General features: G+C 37.8%; 1 protein-coding gene across 1 annotated transcript in view; it reads left to right on the plus strand.

The window, feature by feature from the left end:
• pstpip2 (proline-serine-threonine phosphatase interacting protein 2) overlaps positions 1-18,514 on the plus strand; it is a 151,409-nt gene that overhangs the window by 38,684 nt on the left and 94,211 nt on the right. The gene's annotated exons all lie outside the window — the stretch shown is intronic.

Below are 18,514 nucleotides of genomic sequence, written 5' to 3' on the forward strand. Positions count from 1 at the left end.
TTATTTATTGTCACTTTTCACAGTACTTTTATTTAATTGTGCATTTATTGATTTTTTTTTTAGTGTTGTCTGAAATGTTCCTCCATATCACCATCCACGTTTAAGCACAATAAAATCAAAAGACACTATTGTTCACTAAAAGTGCAAATGTAGGTAGTATCACAACAAAAAGTGGGATTTTAATGAATAAAACTTCATTAAAATTCAGCTTCTTCATAGGACTACATTACTGGATCTAGACACTTTAAAGGCACAGTCACAGTGAGGATTAAGGTATTACATTCTGTAAAGTATAGACACTTATAATTTGTTTTGCCTAGAGAGAGATAAATTGAAGACAGGTGGAGTCTGATCTTTAAATCATTTATATCCAGATCTGAGTTCTCATTCAGTTCCAATACCTATAATGCATCCTGCTTATAGATGCTTATATCAGATTTTTGACTGAAAAATAAATGTGTTTCATACTCCTGTGTATACAATGTATATCAAAAATTATACTTTCAAACAATGATGGATATGAAGTCATTGAAAGTATGCAAGTAAAAAAAAGTGTTAGGCAATACCAGAAGGATGTCATAGAAATAACACCAAATTTGAAGAAAGATTTGCTGGGATGGGCTAAGATGGCTTGACTTATGTGTATGCTCACTACGATTGTAAATGTAGCAGTGCTTTGGAAATAAGGGACCAGGGGTCTCTTCTGGAAAGCAGGATTATAGCAAATTCTGGTTAAAGTAAATCAGGAGTCCTGAAAATCTTTTAATTCCATTCCTGAAAACCTGGATTTAGCCAAACCTGCATTTCTGGAACAGATCAAGCCAGAGCTATGTGATCCATGAGGTCAAAGATGTAGATAAATCACTAATCATTCCTTCTGGAATGGGATCATGATTTGCCTGTTCCAGAAAGAAAGACCTGTTGAAATCTCACTCAATTATTGTGGCAACCAATGCCCTGAAACTAACCTGTGTGACAATAATTGACAAAGAGTCCAAAAAAAAGGTTTGGGGCAGCCATCTGTATATTTATATTCTGGCTGTAAAATAGGATTAAATGTTGTATAGATGTGTATTGATTGGAGTGCAAAACAGAACTGAGGGGATGGAGGAAAGATGGCTGCTGTATAGGAAGTGACATCAAAAGGGCTGGAACCAGAAGGGTCCTCATCCATAGGCTCAGACCCGGAAGTGATGTCATCAGAAGGGGCCAGAACCGGAAGGGTCTTCATCCATAGGCTCAGACATGGAAGTGATGTCATCAAAGGGGGCCGGAACTAGAAGTGACATCATCACAGGGGTTGGATCCAGAAATGACGTCATCAGAGCCAGGCGGAATTTCCCATGAACAGTCTGCAGAAAAGTGAGAAAACAGTCAGTGCAATCCGTCAAACCCTGGTCTGGCATGGAATTCCTCTCATTCAGGCCTTTTAGCTGCCTCCCATGCGCATGTGTGTGACAATTGCAAAACAGCAGGTTTAACATGAAGGATTAATAATGCTTTGTAGCCTCAATAATTAAGGAGCAGAGCATCCCATCATAAGATCAAAATTCAGAAGTGCCATATCAGAAATTCTAATCCCAGCTGCACTATTTAAAAAGTAAAATAAGCCACTGACATGTTGAAAATGTTGTGTTTCCCCCTGAATGAAAAACAGACACAGAAGAACAACTCCTTCACCATATTCTGCCCAGAGAAACGAAATCAGATCCCAATCAATGCATAAATGTTAATGTTTTACATCTTTTTTCCTTTAGTGTTTCTACTTAGTGTTTAGTAGACGCGGTGTGCGAAAGGAGAGTTGGGATCCGAGAGACTGTGATTGTGGAGGGATGGAGAGTTAAGGCAGGTGGGGGAGTCACGTGATCATCTCCCCTCCCATTCACCTGATTTCATTCACTTCATTTCACTCCGAGCTGAGCTCCGCAGCTGACGCGGTCTTGCCGTTCTTTTTCCATAGTGTTTAGTCGTTTCTCCTTTACTGATTTACTGTTTAGTAGACGCGCTACTTACTGAATAGTATTTTTTCCTTTAGTGTTTCTTCTTAGTGTTTCTTAGTGTTTAGTAGACGCGGTGTGCCGGTGTTCCTGGCGGTGTTCCTGGCGGTGTTGCGGTTTACTGTTACTTTCTACTTCGTTTTTGTACTTTAGTGTTAAGTAGACTTTTACTTTATCTCATTTAGTGTTGTTCCCGGCGGTGTTGCCGTTTTTTACTGTTGGTGTCTACTTAGTGTTTGTGTTTAGTGTTATGGAAGGAGTGATCTTACCACTGTCAGATTTTGCAATGAATGAGTTGGTAAATAATGATTATTTATCAACAGATCACATGAGCAAATTCAACAAAATTTTAGCTGTGCATACAATTTTCCAACCTAAAGAGGTTTTGCTAGTGTGGACTCCTGACATACCTATAATGCCCATTCCACAAAATGCAAAACATATTCAAATATTACCTTCTGCAGCTACTGAACGAGTGACTCACTGGGTGTGTACCTATTATGATGGTGCTGTAATTCATGTCTGTGACAGTTTAAACGATGATAAAAAATTCAACCTCACCGAAGAGCAGCTTCGTTTCCTTCATGCTTTGTTTCCTTACAAACCTCCCATAGTTTATGAAGACGCACAGCAACAATTAAATCATACAGATTCTGGTGTATTCTCAGTTGCATTTGCTGTGTGTATTTCTTTAGGTACTGACCCAAGTGATCAAGTTTTTACTATTTCTTCAATGCGAAATCACTTACAAATAATTTTTGTTACTCGACAATTGCTTCCATTCCCTGTCGAAAGTAGCCGACGGGCGACACGAGTTACAAGTATTCAGTGTGTTCAAAGACCTGTACGAAGTACGGCCACTAACACAGTCACTCATAAAAGGGGAGATGACTCGGTGCAGGAAATGGGTATTGAAACTACCTTGGAAGACATGCAATCAACGAGGTGATTAAACGGATCTCAAGAGATGTCTTCTAGGTTGGAAAAAAAGCGCTTGGCTGCCAAAACCATATATATATATATATATATATATATATATATATATATATATATATATATATATATATAATATACACACACACACACATATATACATACACATATACATCTATACTAATAAAAGGCAAAGCCCTCACTGACTCACTCATTACTAACTCTCCAACTTCCCGTGTAGGTAGAAGGCTGAAATTTGGCAGGCTCATTCCTTACAGCTTACTTACAAAAGTTAAGCAGGTTTCATTTCGAAATTCTACACATAACGGTCGACAACGTCTGCCATGTTAAACTTTCTTATTTATGGCCCCATCTTCACTAAATTTGGTAGGCGGCTTCCCTGCGCTAACCGTACCGATGTACATACTTATTTCCGTGGTATGACGCCATATTGAACTTTCCAACGGTCTTTGTTACTTAATGGGCCCATCTTCAAGAAATTTGGTACGCGGGTTCCCAACGCTAACTGAATCCTACTTACGTACATATATACGTCCATAGCCTGCAGCTCGGCCCACACTCTGAATCCTCCAGGCACTCCTGAGTATAATCTAATTTTGAAGGTTGGGGCACCAATAATGTTACTGAGAAACTTACAGCCACCGAAACTTTGTAACGACACGAGACTTCAGGTCACATGCCTGCAAAAGAACCTAATTGAGGCAACTATTTTTACTGGCAGTGGCTCAGGGGAGAGAGTTTTTATTCCTTGCATCCCCATTATACCCTCTGATCTCCCATTTCAATTCAAACGCCTCCAATTTCCAGTAAGGCTCTGCTTTGCAATGACAATTAATAAGTCTCAGAGACAGACCCTACAAAAGGTTGGCATTGATTTGAGGCAAGATTGCTTTTCACATGGCCAACTATACGTTGCATGCTCAAGAGTAAGCTCAGCGCACAGCTTGGTCATATTACAACCAGAGGGGCGAACTGACAACATGGTATACAAAGAGATCCTTAACAAATAATTATTGATATATTTTCCCTCAGTTTATTATTTAAAATTTTAAAGCAGTACTTCGCCACTGAGAAGCGCGGGTATTTTGCTAGTAGATAAATAAAACAACACAAAGAAACAACAAAAAGAAAATGATTAGATAGATAGATAGATACTTTATTATATATATATATATATATATATATATATATATAGATACTATATTATATATATACAACTATATTACTAAATAGAAAACAAATGATGAGAGAATGTAATTAATGTATGCACTTGCAGTCACAAAAGGAACAAGACCATTTACAAAGAATAATAAATAAAACTTAAACCAGGGATAGAGCTTGGCAAAACATTGGAACTTATTCTCTTCAGCAGTATTTGCACCTATTATACTTCCTCAGCTGTGCTGATTTCCTGAATGTAGGACATGGTTGGTCTCATTAAGCCCACAGCGATTCTCTAGATGCCTTTATTAATAGTTATGAAAATTGTAAGCAAAGGGATTGCAGTAACAGTAGAATTTAATAGCAGAAAGAAATGCAGCTGAACAGGCTTTAGCAGAACTCAGTGATATGGTTAAGTTCAGTTTATGTTATTTTTACAAAGAATAATTCACAGCCCAGGGCTGCACTCAGTTTTATACCATGGTGAATGGAGTTGGGCCTTGAGACACCCTGGCAGAGGGGGCAAATTACACGGCCATACTACTGCAACTGAGCCAACACCACAATGTCCCATAATCATAATATTATATGCAAGGGTGCCAGTGGAAGCGCTGGTAGCAGGGGATTGTAGATGGCACATAGGATGGACGGGCGTCCCGGCCAGGAACCTGGAAGATCCCTTATACGGAAGTAAGAGAACATAAAGGCTTCCAAGAGAGGAAAGGCAGCCCTAATGGATGGACAGACATCCCAATCAGAACTGATAGTTCCTTACCTGGGTGGGAATCCCCAAATAAATGTACAGGTGTCCCGACCTGACATGGGCTTAATACCTAACCTGGCCAGGAGAAAAGAAAAGGACAGGGAAGGATTGTCTCTGGGTATTGTTTAATCCACCCAGGAACTAGATGGCAGCAGCCCTCCATGCCAGTGCCCATTCAGGAGCCAGCAGGGAATGCTGGGAGTTGTAGTCCAGTAGCACGACCATGCTGGGGTCCTTGGGTGCTGCAAGGGGGCGTTGCAGTGAAATGTGCTCCAAAGAAAATCAGACTTCCATATGACTCTTTGTCCTAAATAAAAGGGACCACACTCACTTATTCAAGCGAGTCGGAGTTGGGAGGACGTAGAGCAAAACTTGACTGGAGGAGGCCAGTGTGGTGGAGAGGGGAGAAGTGATCGTGAGAGAGATAGCTTGTGCTTTTGCTACTTGGATGTATTGTGTTTAATAAAATCCATCCTTTATTTGAACCCAGGACTGTCCTTGTGTGTTCACATGTTGGGGTTTGGGGCTCGCTAACATTCCACTTCCATCACAGGATACTCTTAAAGATTCCAAAGGGCAGTCCACCAAGTGTTTAATGTGGTTAGTTGGCTGTTTGTCAAATAAGATAATGTCACCAGAGGGCAACAGAAAACCTCCTGAAGTTAAGTGCTGCTTAGCACTAGGTTTAGAGGAGGGGCATTGGGTATTGCCAGGTATTGGATAAGGGGTCTCACAGTGTGATATATGTCCATTAGATTTTACATTGTTCACTGTCAGCCATAGTAACAGGCAGGTTACCTGGTGCCTGTTAGCAGAGAGATGGGGCTCAGGTCTGCAGGAACTCCTGAGGATAGAGAGACAGATTCAAAGGTTCATGGCCTCTGCAGAAAAGCCTTATTCTGTCCCTCAATGATCTTGAAGATGGGCACACAGGTGCAAAAGCTAAAAGCCCCATTTTTCAATGAATGAAGATGCCAGAAACTGTGGAGTGGGTATAAGAAGGGATAGTTAGTAGAAGTATAGAAATGGAGGCCTCACCCCATCAGACAGACAGGGTGCTTCACCTAATTTAGGAAGACCCAGAGTGGGAGTAATGTTCATTCCTTTATTTTATGCTTTCTATTCTCTCTTTTGTATATCCCTCTATTATTGAAACTCCGTTCCCAATGAACCTTTATTTGTGTATTCTTTGGCCTCCTTTGTCATTATAGGGTCTGCAGTGGCACCCTATGTATTTATTTATTTTAATACTAATACAAAAAAGGAAAATTCTGATCTCAGATTATATTTGTCCTTACATCAACTGACCACCCAATACAATTGTTGAATGTCTGCACTGCACAGATACAGCTTGTTTCCTCACATGCTTGGTATGAGGCTAATAATGGAAATATTAATCTTTATTTTTATTGAAATAGATTGCTTCTTCTTTCTTATTTTAAGCTAGTTCTGTCCTTTATTGTTACGGTTTTATTGACCTTATACCTGAATTTTCTGTCATTCTTTTCCTCTTAAAACAATATAAGCTTTGGAGCCCACAGACCCATTTCAGAGCTTTAGATTCTCAGAATTTGTATTTCTTATCTCCCTATGTTTTACTAAAATATTTCAAAAATGATGTAGCCTTAAATGATCTTGACTTCACTTGACTTCATTTCCAAGTCCAACCTCAAGTACTGTGAAACTAAATAATTTGATGTAGCTCCTTTCTAAAAACTACTAATTTAATACAAATATTCTCCGTATGTCCTAAAATTGGTTTAGTTCAGTTTGTTCAATACTCCATATTGGAATTGATTGTGAAAACTGAGTTCAGACTAATTAAAGCTTAGATTATATGGGCAGAGCACTTTAAGAAATAAATCATGATTAATACAGAGTCTCTTGTCAATTCATTTCGAGAAATCTTAGTTCGTTTTTGACAAGGGAGAGAAGTCTACAGCAAAAGCACTCATCTGTTGCCTGAAGTTTTTTGAACCATTTTTTAAATTGAATTTATTAAAACCATACAATCAAGTCAAACTTAAACTAAATTCAGTTCAGCCCCAACACAAGAGAAAGAGAACCATTTTTAAGGCTTAGTCTATCTAAAAAGCAAGAGGCACACGGTGCCGCTCTCATGCCTGCACCCATTCCCTCTCATGCTAAGTCAGTAAATAGCAGCACTTGTTTGGATGTGATTATCTGTACCATGATATGTTTATGCAATTGTGATTAAAAATAAATTTGAAGGTTGACAAAGTCAATAAACTTACCCATTTTCTCCCAAACCCTGAACATGGAGTCAGCCTATCACTTACCACTCTTGCTCATACTGGGCAAAGTTTTGCCAATCAGAGTATTTAGCAATGGATAGAAAAACCATAGGACCTGAGGGGGAAAGAAAAAAAACAGACACTCAGAAGAAGCCATAATCAGAGAACTGAGTCAAACCCAACCTTCCTGTCTTGGTGCTGACCATTTTTGAAACTAAAAGTCTTTAAACAAAAGTAAAGCACAACTTAAAAGTGAGACTAGAAACTACATGATTCAAAATCTTAGGATAAAAATACAAGGTCTAAAGTAAAAATGTATTAGGTCCATCGTAAAGAGCAGGGATTTATAACAACTTTGTGTTTTTTTCTTGGTTTATTTTTCTTTACTTAAAAGCTTTTCTTTAATTGACTTTCTTGCTGTGGCCAGGGTTTGTTATGATGGTTTCCCTCTGCAGTTGTTTGGCAACCATCACAACCATTCTAGACAGTGATACCATCATTAACACCATTATTTTCTTCCTGAGCTGCCATGTTGAGTTTTTTATTTGCCATTTTATATTTCTGGTTGTCATGGATGCTGCCATTTAGAGTGTCTTGATGCTGTGGTGATGGGCGGTTGTCAAGTATACGGTGCACAGGCCATGTGACCTGTGACATCATAGTGGCCATGTTTTAAAAAAAAATGATGTCCAAAGTTTGTGGCAAAATCAAGACTTCTTGAGAAATGTTTCTTTTGAGTACTTTATTAGTTACAAACTTTTGGCTACAAATCTAGTTTAATTAACAACTTCATCTCCTGGAAATGTCATTGTTTTGCCAGGGTGTCATTGTTCTGTTATTGATTATTTGTTTATTTTTCTGTTTTTTTGTAAAATGCTTTGTAATTTTTTTATGACAACTGCATTTTACTTCCTCCTTTATTAATGTAAATTTGTTTTGTTATATTTTCTAATTTTTATGTATTTTTTTAGTATTATTTTTTTCTTTTTCTTATACTATTCTTCGCTCACCAACCCCCGGGTTTGGTTATCCGGATATACAATTTAAAGAGATTGTTATTTTCATTTCATTTATTTTTATTCATTTTTTATTTTTTGATATTTGCCAGTAATAAAGCTGTAGTGAATGAGTTATTCCCCCCCACTCCCCCAGGGCTGCTAGTGCTGTGCTGCGTGATCTACATGTTGTGCTGTGCGACGATCATTTAAAAGCCTGTACAACAGCTGTCCTTTTATCTCACTTCTTTGTCTCATGGGACGTTAAAGTATCTCAGAGAATTTGTTTGTAAGTAGGGCGTGTCGTGCAAGTAGACTCGCGGGACTTCAGAGTGTCTCTATGAGATGATCACGTCTCATCTCCCTTGTCTCCCTCCCAAGATTTTTTTTTATAATACAGAGATTTGATGTGCTTCCCAGTTCTGTAAATGTGGTGATCTTTTATTGTTTTCATTTGTTTTTCAAGTTTTCACTTTTGGCTCTTGTGACTGTTGTGTTCATCATAATTTCTTGTCAGTTTAATTCTTTTTCAAATTCTTATTCTTTCTTTGAATGTCATTTGGAATTATTATTCTGTTGTTTTTAATTTAAATTTTTGAAATACTTTTACTGAGATATTTGAAGTTGTTGACATTTTGTAAATGTTGTTTTTGATGCCTTGTGTGGGAATTTCTTTGTTTAATTTAATAAATAAATGCACAAGAGATTTTTAAACATACAAGATCATTTGGTCCTGATGTTTTAGCCGTTGCGTTTCCCTTTATTCACTCCATAGGCTTTCTCCTTGAAGTTTTTAGGCCTCAATCTAAAACAGAAAATGTGATGAATAGTCTCTTGACCTGTTCTGTTTCCATTTTGGCTACATCTCAGTTGACTTCTCCAACATCCGTATAAATATCTGCCATTCTGTTTTTATTAAAATTCCATCCACCTTCAGTATGAAGCTCCTGATGGACACAACACTGTCAGACTTAATTTTTCTTAGCTTACTGAATTGTACACAAAAATGGTCAGTGTATTGAATGCTGCTGAAAAAAATGTCACAGCTTTCTATTTCATAACACTGTGTGTGCTGGTGATGGGTGTATTCAGAATTAAATGGGGGATGCCAAGTCTATATTGCTTTCCTTTAGGACACTGAAACCACTCCAGTCATCATGAAGCCTTTTGTTATGGCTAAATGTGGAAAAAAGTGTCCAATATAAGGTATCAGCAGGCCGGATTTTGGGATGTCATTTAGCTGGGCTAAGCTGCCCCCCCACCCCAAATGCCCTGTCAAGTACAAAAAGCTGTTGGGCATGGCTGGTGCTTGGGGTGAAACGGCACATTGGTATGGGTGCTGTTGTCATGTATGTTTTTTTTTTTTTTTTTTTAACATTATGAGATAATAAAACAACATGGTTAAGTGTGCACCTTAAAAATTACATACACATCCTGTGCCTTATTTATATAGTTTTTTGGGTTTTTTTTTTAATTGTAATCATTTTTTTTTCCATTTTAAAAGTTTCTCATAATGTAGTTTCCACCGCCTTGCCACATTGTGAGCGCTCAAGAATCAAAACAGCACTCGTGCATTTCAAAGCTCCATCTCAGTTTGTAATATTGCTGCTTATTGTCTTGATTTTTACATATGCCCAAGGGAGTTAGGGTGTCTGGCAGTACTGGAGCTGTACTGGTAAAAAATAATAAAAATGAGTTGAAAAATCCATATTGTTTGCATTTGACTCTCCAAGTTGTTTGACTGTTCAAATTAATTTTGCTAATTTTGATTTGAATCTGATATGGCTGTGTACCAATATCTATTCTGAATCTTCAAAATTAAACGGACAGGTGCAACTTAATAAAGAAACATGAATACCGGCTACATGCTGGTTTCAAATTGTTTTCAGTGCAAGGCGTCTGTGAATTGGTTAGTTTACAAATGCCAGTGCTGAAAGGTGCTTTGAGTGAAAATATCGTGGTCGATTCTATTTAAAAGACTATCTCACAAAAATACACGTTTGAGGCATGGCTTTGCAGAAAACATGTAGCAGCTAGACTGGTATTGGTAGGCTTTCTTTCCATTTTTCATTTCAGATTTCTTTAAAAGTATCAAACCTGTGTCACATGAGAAAGAATAACACATTACCTTTGATTAACAATACATACTAAAATTGCCTGGAGTAGCTCTTTGTTTGAACCACCAGCTAACCAAATAGTTTACACTGATGGTTACAGCAAAACTGTAATTTTATAATGTAATCCACAGTCTATAACCATATAGATTATATTTAGACGATTGAACTAAATTGACTAGTCTAATATAATCTCAACTTTCAAACAAATTGAAGTGTAATGACGGTCTCCAAATATTTACCTGTGATTTCGGTTTGCTGACCTGACTACATGCAAAGAAGTCAATACCACCATCCTATCAACACATGGCACCAGTTTGCCCAAAGTGAGATATCCGATATTTTGTAGTGTGCCAGGCACAAATGTGAAGAGTATAATCATCAAGTCATTGATAGTGGTGAACAACAGAGGACAATGTTTGTAGAGTTTTAAAACATTTTAATGTAAGCCTATTTGAGAGATGCTAATACTTGATGCTAAATTAGTCTTTAGCAATGCTTTCAAAGTCTGCTGTTACAGTCCTGTTGCTGTGTTGATCATTTCATTTTACTTTGCCATGTCCACGTCTTCTGGGCTGTGCCAGTTTGAATATTATTATATATTCTATAATATTGAATATTATTATAGTCAAAGACATGACTGTTTTCAAAGGAATTTACTTATCACAAGAAAAAAAGCACATAGGAACACAAGCCGCTTATATTAGCTGCTGGTGCAACACCAAAACTATTTTCAGTGCCATTTACTGGTTTAATATAAATACTCTATAATTATGTATAATCTTCTGGTTGGCTGAAATATAACTTGATCAAAACCTAGGTATCCAATCGCTTCACTACTATTGTTATTCTTGCCAAATTATTATCTATGTTGTAACCTATCATTTTCTTGCCACCCTCCCCAGTGTTTATGACAGGTCAGCACCAATGCACATCACATTGAATACATACTGATTATGTAATTATGTAAAATTTTAATTTCTGGAATCTGTTTAAGCTCTGTTAAAATTCTCATAATTTCACACCATGTGTGTTTAGTTAAAAATGGCAGGCACCTTCTGGCTTACAGGACAGTTTGAAGCAGCCAAGAGAAGTGTGTAGGAGGAACTATACCACTGAGTTCAGTTTTATGTTTTTAATTCCTGTTTCAAATGTTTTATTGTTATAATGCTAATCTTTTTCATTCTTGTACACTTTCTCCAAGAAATAATATTTATTAATTTTTTTTTTGTCCAATGTTCAGATAATGCATGGTCTCGCAAAGCCTGTACAGCAATACATATGGTATGTGAATTAAGCATATCATCTCATGCCTAATAAAGATATTTAGGGGTTATGGCAATTGGGGAAGCAAAAATGTACCTTACCTCAGGTGGCATTATTTAAAGATAGATAGATAACTTTATTGATACTGAGGGAAATTTAATACCAGCTCTGTTGTCAGGTATACTTTTATAAGATGGAGATTTAGGACTTCATCATACCACGCCCTCTGATAGCATTTCAGATGCCCCCTTACCATTCTGGTCTGGAGCCGCATCAGTAAATCACTCAATCCTCTTAGACCCGCTGTGTAAAAATAATTACACAAATCCCAAAAATGACAATTCTGGTTCAGCTTCACTAAGTAAATTACAGGTTAGGATTTTTTTAAAAGTGTTGTTATCAGAATAATGAGACTCAAGTTGGTTTTTGCTGTGAAAAAGAGGTTAAATCAAAAGGCAGAGTCCATGTTGACTTTCATAAAAGTTGCAGGACTTAATACTTGTTGCTTTAAATTTTTTACTTGTAAAATATCCATATAGCTTGTTCACAAGTAATATCCAGTGTAATGGTAGCTGTTAACACTGAAATTAATCTGCTCATTTTCTTCCTGATAACGCTTGGATGGCCAGAGTTTCTGACCCTCTGACTTTTACAGTGTGCACACTTCACAGTTCACTGAGGTTTTGTGTTTGAAGAGCTGAGCTGATCATTTATTTTTCTTGATGTCCCAACCCTCTATAGACGTCTATAAGTGAGTGTCTTAGCACATATTACCTTATTAAATAATTTCATAACTTTCTGCACAATGATTTTGAGCTGATTTAATATTGGATCATTGCAATGTCATATATTTATGCATTTTTCATATTTGTATTAACTGAGCAGCAGCCTGAAAAGTAATGCATGCATACAATACACTATAGAGCTTTGTCAGAAAGTCTATTGTTAAATTATGATTCAAAGGAAGAGAACTTCCTGATATTGTATTTCAAATAGGTCATAGATCTTTCACACAGATAGGGACTTGAGTGAAACACACCACATATTTTCACCAGTCAGTACAGTCTTATAATGAAAGCAATACTGTAAGTGTTTCCGATATAAAAAATGCTTGTGGCCTTACGTGAGGGTCTACCACAGGAGGATTTTTTGAAGTTTCAGAACAAATGCATAAAGTTAGTGCTGTGGATTTTTTTGCTAGCTGACTGATTTTTATGTCTAATGGTGGTATGTGCTCAGTGGAAGGTTTATTTAGGTGAGAGAAAGATAACTTTTTTTTTATTTGCAGCAGGTAATCTAATCCTTTCGTGGACAGAGAATGTCAAGGCATGTTCACCAGTAGTTTTTTTTTTAATTTAATTTATAAAGGTGGTTGAAACAGGATTCTTTAAGATTCAGTGGTAATGATCATATGTTGTATGGATCATGCCCACAGTGATTTTTCAGTTTTCAGTGATAGTTCCTTTTTGAATTGTGCATTTGTCCATTGTTTTTTTGGCACACTATTATTGTCTGTTTTATGCCTAATTTTGTTTCTTTCCTTTATCATTATGGGATTTTGGTGCAGTTTTGGACAGAATTATGTTAAGCATCAGAGTTCAACCAAAATAGGGGTTTATTGACAGATGTTGAGGATTACATGGAGGATATAATAGGGTATCAGGGTAATATATAAAAAAATAACACATTACTCCTCTTTTCTTTTTAACTGTACAGTACATGCAGTAGTGGTGCTGAAATTTTGACGTCAATATCGATACCAGCCTTCGGACTCCAAATCCCCCTCGTCTTACTCCAGCCTCCCTGGTGTGGTTGCACAACTGCTCGCCCTCCTGGAATGGTGCAACACCTTGCCTCTCTGCGCACCTCTTCCCTTCTGTCCTAATAGCAGTGAGGTCCAGATCATCTCGATACAGTGGTGAAACAATAGGGGGTTCCACGTAAAGTTCTGAGCATGTTGAACCATGTACTTTACTTTTGTTTTTCCAGAAGTAAGTATTAAGGGAAATGGGGTTTGGATTGAGAGAAAAGCTGATATTTATTTCCGGTTCTGAAAATCCCAAAATTCTGGTACCGTACAGTTTCAAAATGAGGGTTTTTCGGTTCTTTTCCAGTACTGGTATACCACACAACTCTAATGCGTGTTCATCTTCATAGCTCTTCTCTCACTCTAGATCTCAGGGCAATCCTTCCTTCTAGTTACCAGTTGAACCTTTGTATACTCACCTCTCTTAACTTCAGTATCACCCAGTTGAAGGATTGGTGGCCCTGCTGAGAAGTACTTTTGGGATGCTGAAAACCTGCTGGAGTCATGCAGTTGGCCCCTTAAAAGACCAGGTGCCCATAATGGTGACTGGAGCACAGCTGGAGCCATTTGCTGCTTCTGACAAGTCGGGAAGAATGTCCATCAGCTTTGTGACCTTCTCTAGCAGGTTCTTCCTCCAACCCCCAGTCTGGAGGAAAAACTATTTCAGTGCATCTCACCACCCAGTTGTCTTTCACAGCACATATTCTTTCTAATCATGTAGGCTCAAATGACCAAAGCAAGCCCTTGCAGACTCAACATAGAACCTGCAGTTCAGCTTTCTTTATAGCCAAGTGTTTAGGACCTGCTAAGAATTTCAAATACCATGTACTGTCCTTCTTTTTGCCCCTCTCTTGCTTGTACAATATCTGATGTCTTAATGGTAATGTGGAACTGCAGCATAAAATTGTCAAAAACATGAACAAACCTGTCAATACTACCAGCCATACCAGAATCTCACTGAGTCTCACTACAAACTAAGTCTCACCCCAGGCAGCCAGACTCCAAACCTAAAGGATAAGCCTCAAAGGCTAGCATAGGCCCAAAATGAGGCTAAGGTATTTAAAAGTTCATAAATACTTTTAAACGTTCCAAATACAGAAAAGCTTTCTTCAAGGAGTGAACACTGTAAACTCCCTGGCTTAAAAAACAAAGCCAAAAAGGTCTCTTAATAATGTAAATGAAAAATACATTTATAAAAATAAAAATAAAACAAAAACTTAAAAACACAAAATAATGTCAAACAGGATTTGTCCAAAGGGCTATCTAAAGCAAACAAGTCCAAAACTGAAAACCAGTGTGAAAATCAAATAAACAGTAGCAATAATCCAGCACAATACACCCAAAAGACCTTTACTTGACCATCCTCAGCATCTCTTTGACCTGAACATAAAGGTGGAAGATGGTCCCTCAAAAGTGACATCATGGTAAGTGTCCCCATATAATAGAAATAGCTACAAAAAGGTAGATTAGCATGAGCCAGGGAACAAACGTTAATGTAACAACTGGCATTTTTTAGTGGCTTCAAAACATGTTTTCACTTTAACGCCTGCAGAGTCAGCCCAGTTAATATGGTAGGAAAACACAGATGATGAACAATTTAAGTCCAAATCCAACTGATGTGCTACAGGACTGATGTGATTTACCATGGTATAGGGATTAATCAGGAGTAATCAGACAACGTGTTAGTCTCCTAGAAGGCACATGAATGAGTAATTGCAACAAAGATAACATACTTTCTGGCAAGGTAGTAATAAGCAGGGGTATTGAAACCTCTGGTTAGCTAAGAATTTATGTCTAAAACTGTTAAACAAAAACAGATCTTTCACACGTTTTCCTGAGGCATTTTAGAAAGTGCAACTTTTGGAATGCCAGAAGCACAATACAGCACAATAGCCACATTTTTGTCTGGGCATATCTATCTATCTATCTATCTATCTATCTATCTATCTATCTATCTATCTATCTATCTATCTATCTATCTATCTATCTGTCTGTCTGTCTGTCTGTCTGTCTGTCTGTCTGTCTGTCTGTCTGTCTGTCTGTCTGTCTGTCTGTCTGTCTCCCCTGATCCAGTATTTGGTCTTGTCACGTCCTAACTATTGCAACTCTCTACTACCAGGGCTACTAGCTTCTGCTACCAAGGCACTGCAGAAAAGGTTGCATGTCGCTCCTCTTTTCAGATCACTACGTTGGCTCCCTGTCTGATATGTATTACATTCAAATCCTTGATGCTTGCCTACAAAATAGTCAATGGATCATCACCTATATATATTGAGACACTTGAGTGGCCCTATGCTCCTTCTTCTTCACTCACGTCTGTTGATAAATATTGTCTGGTAAAAGCACCTCTGCGAGGTATCAAATCTCAATCCAGACTCTCTTCATGTTTATCCCTTAGCTGGCCAAACAAGCTGTCCACTTCCATTCAAAATGCTGACTCAGTTAATGTGTTTAAGTGTTTGAAGACTCTATTATTCTGTGAATTTCTTTCTGATATAAATTGTTAGGAATTTGTAAACTAGGAATTGTAACGTACTTGTATTTTGTTCTGAGCTCTTCACTTGTGGTGATCAGGTTTGTACCCTTGTCTTGCAACACGTGCTCCCAAGCAGTCGCCTAGACTGATGTTTACTTAATTATCTTGACCTCTTTGTGTAAGTCACTTTGTTTTAGAAGTTGTCTGTTAAGCAAGTAAATATAAATGAAAATGTAAAAAGTCTGTATTCCACAATAAATATAAGAGGTGTATAACTATAAACAGACTCACACTGAGAAAATTCCTTAAAATCATTTTTTCCTTAAGCATTTCATGAGAACTTGACCTATGGCAGCAGTTTACTGTCATTCAATTGAAATTTGGACACATGACAGCAGACATTAAGGCTGTAAAATCTGATTACATACGCATTTTCAAATTTGTTACTCTTAAAATAAACCGGGGCAGCATGGTGGCAACGTGGTTAGTGCTACTTCCTAATGGATCTAGCATTTTTAAGCGTAAGCAATACATGCCATAGGCCTTCAAACTATCCATCTATTATTTTAAGCTTATTTATTAACAAGCTGCTTTTACTTGGTAGACTTACCAGCCTGTCACAGGTTGCCCATCGCCAGACATACATACAAACAGAAAGAAGCAAAGAAGAACTGCTTGTTAACCTGGTAGAATCATCTGTAGTTTCTAAGAGGAAAGCACAAGCTCTGCGTGTTTTGGTTGTATGCCTTGCAACTGTCTCTATTTTCTACATTTAGAAAAAAAATCTGTAATTCTGAGATACCATTCAGGTTTTAGCTGCATACAAGGACAGAATACTTTCTGAATGCAGACTATACAGACAGAATACACTTCCAAAGCATAAGCATAAGAAAACATTTGACGAGAAGACGCAGGTATAATTTAGTAGAAGTCTTCTCTGAAACAAAATGAACTGATTTCATTCAGGCAGGGTTGTTTATCCATCCATCCATCCATCCTCTTTCTAAACCATCTTATTCAGAGCAGAGGTGTGGAATCTTATTCCAGGAAGTGAGCAGCAAACTCTGGACAGGACACCAGTGCATCGAATGGTGAACGCACACACTTATATAACCGGGCCAATTTAGCATCACCAGTCCACCTAACCCACGTGTCTTAGGACTACGGAAGGAAACCAGATGAATCCGATGTGAATACAGGGAAAACATGCAAACTCCACACATGAAGCAACTGAGACTTGAATCTCTGATTCCTTGTTGCGAAACAGCAGCACTAACATTTCACTATTGTGCCACCCCAAATCTGTGAAGCAAGCTGTTACATTTGAGGCTGTTAAGAATGAAGGGCTGCAGTTCCTCTGAGTGCTCAAGTTTCCTCCCACAGTCGTACAGGTTAGGTGGACTGGGTTGCTAAATTAGCCCTTGTGTGTTCATGTGGTGTGTGTGTGTGAGTGTTTGTGTGTGTTTATGAGAGAGAGTGTGTTCATCCTGCAGTGGTCTAGCACCCTGTCCAGGGATTGTCACCGCCTTGCACTAGATGTTTGCTGAGATAGGCTCCAGCTTTCCCACAATCTTTCTCAGAGTAAAGCAGATTTAGAAGATGGATGGATGGACATACTGTACGTTTCCTTTATTGAGAGTCAGGTTTGAGAAAAAATACTGCTATGGATATGTTTGTGATGGAGGAACTAAGGAAATTAAGTCAAGTAGTAACACAGGAAATAACTAAAAATGAAATGAGGTTGCATGCATATAGCCAGAGGCAAATGCCACTGAGATGTTACAGGAGCAGTGTGATTTGCCATTGCTTAGGGATTTATAAAACAACATGCTAGCTTCTTACAGGACACATGGATGAACAAGTGCATTGTCAATAACCCAATTTTTGACCTAGTCAGTGGCAAGGAGGTAATGGAAGCCTCTGTTGAGTACAGTGTTTATGTCTACCATTGCCAGGTAGTAAATATTCATATAGACATGTTCAAATTTTACCTTTGAAAGTGTATCTTTTAAAATGTTTAAATGACTGTATTCCACAGTAAAAATCATAGATGCATGACTCTAAGAAAATTCCATGAAATCGTTTTTTCCCCAAACATTTCACGAGAACACTGCCTATGACATTAGTTTACTCAAATTGTCATGGAATTTGAACACATGACAGCAAACATGACCCTGTAGAATCTGATTCACATGTACATTTTCAAATGTATTACACTAAAAATAAACCAGGGCAGCATAATGGCATGGTGGTCATCACTACTGCCACAAAGATTTAGTGTACAGGTCTGAGTCGCCTGCTCAGTGTCTGCCTGTGTGGAGTTTGTGCCTTTTCCCTGAGCCTGTGTTGGCTTTTCTCCAGGTTCTTGAGTTTTCTTCTAACACCACATAGATGGGCATATTGGGATAGTGAGTGACTCTAAGCTTTGCCCCCTGTGAGTATGGGTGTGTGTAGGTGGGCCCTACAAAGAATTTGCCAAATAAACTTCAAGCCTTTACATGCTTTTGCCGAAATTGCAGGCTGTGTCATATCAAGATGCTTAAACCATTCCTCAAATGTCTGTGTATTGAAGAAAGAAAGTCACGTTATGCTCAAATATCAATAGAAAAAACGTTTGAAAGGGAAAGGCTGCAAAATAAAGAAAATACAAAAATCAGATTTCTAGAAATAACCAATGCAAACCAGACAGCTCATAAATGAACTACAGATAGTCAATTCCACATCAT

The sequence above is a fragment of the Erpetoichthys calabaricus genome, chromosome 5 (genome assembly GCF_900747795.2).
Source record: "Erpetoichthys calabaricus chromosome 5, fErpCal1.3, whole genome shotgun sequence".
In the NCBI taxonomy this organism is placed as follows: Eukaryota; Metazoa; Chordata; class Cladistia; order Polypteriformes; family Polypteridae; genus Erpetoichthys; species Erpetoichthys calabaricus.